The sequence below is a fragment of the Pagrus major genome, chromosome 12 (assembly GCF_040436345.1).
Source record: "Pagrus major chromosome 12, Pma_NU_1.0".
Classification (NCBI taxonomy): domain Eukaryota; kingdom Metazoa; phylum Chordata; class Actinopteri; order Spariformes; family Sparidae; genus Pagrus; species Pagrus major.
Genome location: NC_133226.1, coordinates 11,433,490 through 11,442,212, shown reverse-complemented (window position 1 = coordinate 11,442,212; position 8,723 = coordinate 11,433,490).

Genomic DNA, 8,723 nt, shown 5'->3' with positions numbered 1-8,723 from the left:
CAGCAAATGTGATTATCACCAATCATTCCCTCCGTCGCTGCAAATAATCTCCGAGCTGATTTGCTGGGCCATTAACCAATCAGGAAAACTCCAGAGGAGGGATTCATTATTCTGTGAGCCCCTTCAAAACTCCCTGACTCCAACACAATCTCTGTGGGCTTACACTCTGTCTAAAGCATGAAGATCTCAAGGCTTTGGCCCATAGCACAGCAATGCCACAGCTGGACCTGGGTTTTCTAAAAGCGCCTCGGCTCCAAGATCGGTCTGAATTTAACAGAGGAACACAAAATTATTTTTAACCCCGTAAGACAAAGATCCAGTATTTTATCCTTCTATGGGCTGCTACAAATTAGTCATGCAACTTTTTATTCCTGTATGAATCCGACCTAATCGGCTCTTCCAACAGAAACGTCCACTGAAGAAACAATTTGTTCTAGGGTTTAAAATGTGATTTTCTAATAAAGCCTTTGAGGGGATTTATTACTTATCTCCTTCCATGTGGAGGTAAGAGGTCAGCCTCGACATCAAAGCAGTAAACCTGGGCCTGGCCGTTCAGGATGATTCCCAGAGAAAAGCTCAGGGAAGCAGATGTGAGCTGCTGTTTTTCATCGGAGGTGGGAAAGTTAACAAGACGTACATTTGCGAAGCCAACCAGTCTTCATCCCTGAAGTCTTTTGTTTTTGCAAAACTGAAAAATACTGTTTGAAAACACTTCCGATAAAGCATAAATCTGACCTACATGTTGATTTCCAAGTAAGTTTCCTGGCTCGACATCTTCTTCGCCTCATCATGGTGAGCCAAGTCGTAATTTCTGCCATCAAGAAAGGCGGTTCGAGGCCAGATGGTGGAAAACACACGCTGCTTTACTTGACAGCAGGTGATAACAGCCTTTAGACAGCATAATAAGTGGGTAGAGCAGTTCTTTCCAATGTCCAGCAGGGAGGGACTCCACTGGTTTCAAAAATTCCAATTGTATGTAAGTTTATGAGAAAATGACCCTAATTCTCACTTGATTTATTAACTCAGTTTCCTAATGAGTTCATGATCTCAGTCTGTAGTTTCAAGTCTTCTTCAATGAAACATGATGTTCATTTTGTAAATTTTGGTCCCATTTACAGTGAAATACACGATAAAGCAGGGCATGCTTTAGGGCGTGGCTACCTTGTGATTGACAAGTCACTACCACAGCTTGTGTTCGAGTTCGCAGTTGGATCTAATCAGGATCAGCTCCACCCTCTCGTCAAAATATGGTCACTTCTGGCTCCAAAAAACAAGATGGGGACAGCCAGCCGAGGCTTCAAAACAGAAGTCCATAAATGGTGGCTCTGTCCACTATTTATGATGTCATCCACAAGGAGTCTTTACCAAAAACTTGGACCAGCAACACTAAGGTCAATTTTTAAAAAAAAATATTATTATTATTATCAAATGGTTTTAAACATCTTTTTTTGTAGTTGTTTTATAAAGAAAAGCCTGTAGCGGTAAGTATTTTCTCTGGGCTAAAGGTTGCCTGCCTTGTAGGAGACGGTTTATATTTATTATACGGAGGTCCAGTGAAAAATATCTTCAAAATTTATTTTGAAAGTTTAAAAAAAGAAAAAAAAGAATAGGAGTATCAATGAGAACACCAAAACTCTGATTAGCTACATCACATGGCAACTTATGAGGAGATACAATATGTTGGTTACATTTATTTAAAGGGTAACTCCACCAATTTTACATATTGAAGTGTGTTTACAGGTCTTGGGGAGTACTACTGTATAGGTGAATAAAGTAGTATAAAGCCTTTTGTGGCTCCAGATGAGGCTGCATGTAAAATATAAATATAAATTTCATCCAGCGATGTCACTTAGTGACTAAGTTGCATTGTGGGTAACGTAAGGCACAAGATTTTGAAAAGCAGTCCACTGGTCTAGCATTGGACTCTTATAACAATGTTGGACTGTTGTGCCTACACTACCCACAATGCAGCTTAGCCACTGAGTGACATCACTGGAGGTAATTTATCAGATTACATGCAGCTTCCTCTGGAGCCATAAAAGACTTCAAACTACTTTTTTTCACATATGCAGTCGTACTCCCCACTCCCACCTGTAAACACACTTTAATGTGTAAAATGGGTGGAGTTACCCTTTAATAAATAACACCAGGTAGGCAGTTACAGTAGACAAAACCAATCCAACACAATAGGCCATATGGAATGAGCACTATACACACACCCTGCTGTGTAAACACCTCGACAGTCAGAAACTTAAATCATTAAATGTACTGTAACTACTGTATGTTAAAATCAAGAAGAAGAAGAAGAAGAATCTTTACTTCATCACATGTCATATGATGTACAACATAGTGAAACTGTTACTCTGCATTTAACCCACACAACACACAAGAAAGTAGCATCAGCTGCTGTGTGTCAGCTCTAACACCCTCCCTGCTTGCTTCTCTCATTACTACCACTAGATGCTGCTCCAACACAAGCATCCACACTTAGCTTATGCAGCTGAACTCCTCTGCTGGCGTTTTTGGATGGGCACGTCATATTGAGCCCCAGCAGAGGACCTATTTCACATTTTGACATGTCCCAGCAGGAGAAGCTCAGGTGTAAATGATTGGATGCCTGAATAGAACAGAGCCATCATGAATGTTATTTGTAGCACCTGTGTTGTTCCTACTATAACAAGAGAAAATGTCTACTACTGAAATGAATGAAACAATCATATGGCACATTCTGGTTTTGTTATACAACAGGTTTTAGTGCTGATTTTATCCTCTGGGCTTTTTCCACTGAATCAGTTTATTGTGAAGAAGCTTAAAAAGTTATACAAACTCAGAAAATAGAAGGCAAACAGCCTCAAACAAAAAAGAGTCAGATATTTTCCCCTGCAGCTTCACAATACAGAAAAAGTATTGAAAGCACACATGCACACATATCAATGGCAAACTTTGCTGTTCTCTGACGTTCATCTGTCACTTGAATGTACCACAGGCAGGTGCAAACAATGAGCAGTTAAGTTAAGTGAATAGAGAGGAGGAGCAGAATTAACTCAGATTATTAACAGAATGAACAGCTAACCAAGCTAACTAGCTAACGGCAGCTCTAGTTAGCAGAACTTTACGGTCACTCTGGTGATATGCAGCCCCTTTGTTTTGAGTATGAATTCGACAGGTGACCGATTCTTACATATTGCACCTTTGATTAGCAAACTGCACAGTTACTATTTTTCATGCTGCTTGAAACTTTCTAACAGAACATAAGTATTGCTCCAAGTCCTCAGAGTAGATGTTGTGTTGCACTACGTCTTCCTGGAACACCACAAAGGACGAGGCTGTATGGACATCAAACCTTTTCACATTCAATTCAAACTTGGTTCAAGACACACAGGGTTGTAGAATGAAATGCAGTCCAGATCAGGATGCTTTCTATACTTAAACACTGACATCTGTCTTTTTTAGCCATGTTTGTGTGAGAATGAAAGCAGGTATTTTGTGTGCATGACTTTTCCTCTGTTGCAACTAATCTTCCTTAAACATTTACATTCCTGACATATAAGTGACTTCTCAACTAAGGGAGTTAATGAGTAAACTAAATGAACTCTTGTGTCTGTTGTCGGAGCCCTTTAACCTTTGAGAAATGTTGGAGGGGAGGAGAAAGTTAAGTGATGGCATGTAAAGGTACATTTATTGTCATTTTTTAAACAAAGTTTTAAAAAAAATGAAATAATGATTATGATAATGAGGACTCAATCATTCTGATTATGATGATGAGGAGCAGTCTCACAGCCCGAGGAATGAAGCTGCTCTGTAGTCTGGTGTTATGGCAGTGGATACTTCTGTATATTTTGCCAGATGGCAGCAGGGTGAACAGACTGTGGCTGGCATGGGTGTTGTCTTTTAGTTTCATTTGGGCTCTGTGCAGACATCTCACTTCACCACTGATGCTCTGTGGATGGTACCACCGATGTTCTGGACGGTTTTAATCACCCGCTGTAGAGCCTTCCTGTCCTGGGCCGTGCACAAACCATGCCAGTTTGGGATGTTTTCTATCGCTCCTCTGTAAAGGTTGACCAGAATCTGGCTGTTCCATATGTTACCGATATGTCATGGAGTTATTAGGATGTTTGGATTTCAAAGGTACACATGCCAAACCTAATTTATAGAAATCTCTTGGAATTACAGTGTAATCCCGTAAATCCAGCTAACTCAGGAAACCCTTTTAATGTCAGAAAAAGCCATTTTATCATTTGACTGCATGCATCATTTGAAGTGCATGTTCATAAACAAATCCATATGGTGTTTAGATGAGAACATGTGCATTCTTCCTTTTCCGCTCTGTAGTACAAGTTTGTCAGTGGTGGAGTTAGTCTATAGTAGTGAGGCACACCATCGAACAACAACATAGAAATGATGAATGGCAGCAGGTAGCCTACAGTGTTAACTTTTGCAGCTATTTTAGATTTAGTGCTTACTGGGGTTAGTCACATTTTAGCCATCCTTTCCTCCATAGTTGTGGTCGACGAAAAAGTCATACATTTTAATCACAAAGTGTTTTGTCTTTTATTTGTCTCTAACTTACTGATTTATAAACCTCTGCGTCATCAGCAGCTGCATGTTTGCAGGTTTCTTTTTGATCACGCCAGACAGCCTGTTGAGAAGGTTTAACTTACAAATTTTACTATTACAATCACTCTAGTGTTGAAACAGTTAGTCGATTTATATGCCTACCCGGCCTTAGCGCTACGAAATCATTCGCAAATATCTGCCAAATAAGTTTCTGTGTAATCTTAGAAAAAAAAAACTGTTTGACTAGATAGTAACTGCGATGCCATGTGGGGAGCTGCCATTACGATTTTTCTGGCAAAGAAAAGTGAGAGAATTACAAGTTTCTTGTTCAAATACAGGCTCTGAATAAATTAACTTGCAGGCTACAGCAGCAACACCTGATGCACATTAACACACACTGGGGATCAGGTTTGAAACACCAACAAGGTTTTTCCCCATATGCTTAACTCTAATGATAGGACAATATATCATAAAGCATTTCACTTGCATGGCCATACAGTTGAATTATCCTGGACAAGTTATAACGTTAATGTAAAGCCTTGAATGTTTCACTCACAAGCTTTGAAGTTAGTGAACTGACATTAGCTAACACATTAACTCAGCCACATTCAGTCATTATTCTGCTGCTTCTGCTAGAAAAACGGGCCTCTAGCTGGGATGACCCAACATGGCTTGCTAACAAATTTGCTGACACAGCTGACTGCCTGTTAGCACTGACTTAACATTAGCAAATTTACATGCTTAGTTACCATTAGGACTTACAATTAGCCAACTGCCCAAGGCATTAATAGCAAGCTGGAACGCCTTTAAGTGTCTCTTCAGGTTGTTTGTATTCTTCCCTCTTAATCTGTAGCCACAGGGCGTCTCTCAGTCCCTTTATGACATTGTGTTTTCCTTTCTTATGAATTTGTGTGTCCAAAGATCTACTCAGTTTGGGACAGCATCACCTGGGATTCTGGGAATCTGCACGTCAATCAACGACAGTGATACATTGTTTATATTTCGACAGACAGACTAGATGTCGTAGAATTTGTTGTAAGTGTCGCTTCTGGGTAAACTCATGAGTTAATACATCATCAACAGTCAGGATCTGATGTAATCTTTGTGTTCACAGAGTGACAAAAAAACAAAGCTCCTTTCACTTTCAAACCTTGTCCTTGACCTTGTCATACATATCATACATCTCCTGAATTCCTGCTACCTGGCTTCACACTCGATGTTCTTGAATCCTGCTTGCCTGACCAGTTCTCTAGGACAACCAACACTCTGGAGATAAGGGCAAAGGCACCAAAAATGTACTGGTCTAAGTGTCATGTTACCGAAGCATTGAACGATGTACAATGTATTGTTGGTCCTTTTTTGCATAGCTGCACACGTGTAGATAGATAGACAATAGATAGTAAATGATTCTGTGAATATCAAGGTCAGTGTCAATGCATGAGGTAACTCAAACGATGTAGCAACAACAGCAACAACAACAGTTGTTGTGGAAAGTTTCAAATGTGCAGCGTTGGCATAACTGTTCAGGGCTGCTGATTCAAGATAATTAATCTGCACAGGGAACGTGAAAAGAGCAGCGCTTGTTCTTCCGTAAGCAGCACTGCTGTGGTTGAAATAGACAGCCTGTAATTTATATTTCATTTTTAAAATAGGCTGAATCATTTCCTGAAACAGCTGGGCACTGTAGTTTTAAGCAAAAAGCACTCAAACAGGGGGGAACATTTATTCAGGGACTATTTTCAGCGGTGGAATTATACACATCACGTGCTCTAGTGAGTATTTCTGGCAGCAGGGTGGTGCATGTGGGATTGACTCAAAATAAACTACAATCACTGATGTGTTTTTAGTACTTTTTGGATAATAATGGAGCACAGATATGCCAAAGTATTCTGTGCATACACAGGCTTGCTGCTCTTGGTTATTTCATGAGATTTGTTTAGAATTACAACAATATAGAATATTACCAAATGCTAGATATCAATAGTTGTTACCACTGGGCTTATGGTGTAGATTTGGTGAGTAAACATATGAATTTGTAGAAGGAAGTAACATTTCCATTGTGCTGTTTTATAAAATGACATTAAAGGTGCAATATGTAAGAACTGGCATACTCATAACTCATAATCCAAACAAATATGGGGCTGCATATCACCAGAGAAACTGCTAACTGCTGCTAACTGTGCCTGCCGTTAGCTCGTTAGCTCAGTTAGCCGTGCAGCTAGCGTTCTGGCCTTGAAGCTCAGACCAGCGAGTGTTTACATTGCTAGTTCAGGAGCTTTGGACCCTGAAGGGCCGGGGCTAGCTGGGTAGCAGCAACAATACATAAAGGTCATAACAAACTGTTATTTCTTTACACTCTTTTGATCATTTTAGTTGACTTTTGGATGTTTTGCAACAAAAATTCTTACATATTGCACCTTTTAAAGGCATTATTAACTAAGCTGCAATTGAAATATCTGGTAAAGATTTCTCAATAGCAGAGGAAGTACGTCCAAATATGGATGCATAGTTTTTGTGTTTTATAATAAACCAACGTACTGGGAGGTACACACTTTGAACAGCATATTATTTAAAAAGATATGATTGGATACCTTTAATGCATCTAATACTGTGCAGAATTGGAGTTTCTGAGAAAAAGACAGAAACACATTGAATGGAAGATTCACTGAACTGAAAATAGAAGTTTTTTGCACATTAAAACATCGTTATGTCATTAATATCATACAGGAGTGGAGCTGGGGTCAGGAGAGGATGTCATCCATGCACACATAGGGGCTTAGTCACCGTGGTAACCATCATCCACTGCTAACAGTCCCCCTCTCCCCTCCCCCTCTGCTCGGCTCCAATCCGCAGACAGCAACGACACGGGGGGTGCTTCTCCCATCATGCTTTGCAGGAGGAAGCAGGAAGAAGGCAGGAGCAGTGAGTGGACGGCAGTACAGAGGAAAACAGACTGATGGTGGAGGCAGAGGCACCAGTCAGGGAGGTATGGCCCATGTTGCCTCCTGTCTGCGTTCAAGCTGCTCCTTCTCTCTGGGTGAGTCCTCCCTCGTTTCACTTGTCTCTCAAGCTGTGTCCAGGAATCATGATGTGATGAGGCTGACATGCCAGACGGATGCTGCCGGTGGATTTAAAGGGGCAGTGCAGTTATCTTCTGAGGTTGAGTGGGTTTTTTGCTTTGCAATGAGGGGTCCATAAAGGAAACAAGGCACGCAGAAACTCCTAACATCTTACTCTGGTTTGGTTCTATCATCTCGAAGCGAAATGCCTGTCACACTGTGCATAGATATTGTCACAAAACACACATACTGTACACATACACACACACAAAACACACATATACTAAAAGGCAGCCCCCTCTCCCTTGATGTTTCAGTGGCGTGTTACAAATGTGACCCTAATATTAACTGTGACTGACTGTTTTAGAAGAACATAAAGAAAGTGCCATGTTGTCACACTGACAATGACGCCATTCATACGAGCATATAATGCACAGACACACCCACACACACATGCACAGACCCACTTTTGTCTCACACTGTGAATTTTAGTCGTATATATTCAAAAAAAAAACTCTTTCATATCAGTGATTAATATTAAATGGGTCGCATTTTACTTCGAAATGATGCAAAATACCCTCCATGTTCAGTTCAGTACAAACGTATCCTATCAGAGGTAAAGCTGTCAAGTATTGGTGGTGACTGTTTATCTGGCTTTCACATAACAGTAAGCTTTTAACCAGGAAGTAATCACTGATGAGCTGTCAGCAGTTCTGATTCATTCAGTGACAATGGTGACTGAGTGTAGTCAGTTCATCTTAAAGATTAGATGGTTAGATTATTTCAAGGGAGGTTCTCAACACCTTGAAAATGCCTCCACTGAGGCCTGAAAACAAATACTGACGTCCAGCAGCTTCCTTGCCCCCCCAGTTCTCAGACTTTGTACTGTCTCAGACTTTGTAAGTTGTTTTCCTTGTTTTCTCATTTCCCTCCACTTGCAGTGACTCCTGAAGCAGGTGATCCACATTGAACATCATGTATGCTTTTATTTCTGTCACCGTTGTTCTGATCTTTTGTAGTTATGTAAAGTTATTTGAAAGATTTTGACTATTGACACCATCTGAACTAAATAACCACACGTAGAAATGAGATGTTCACTTACCC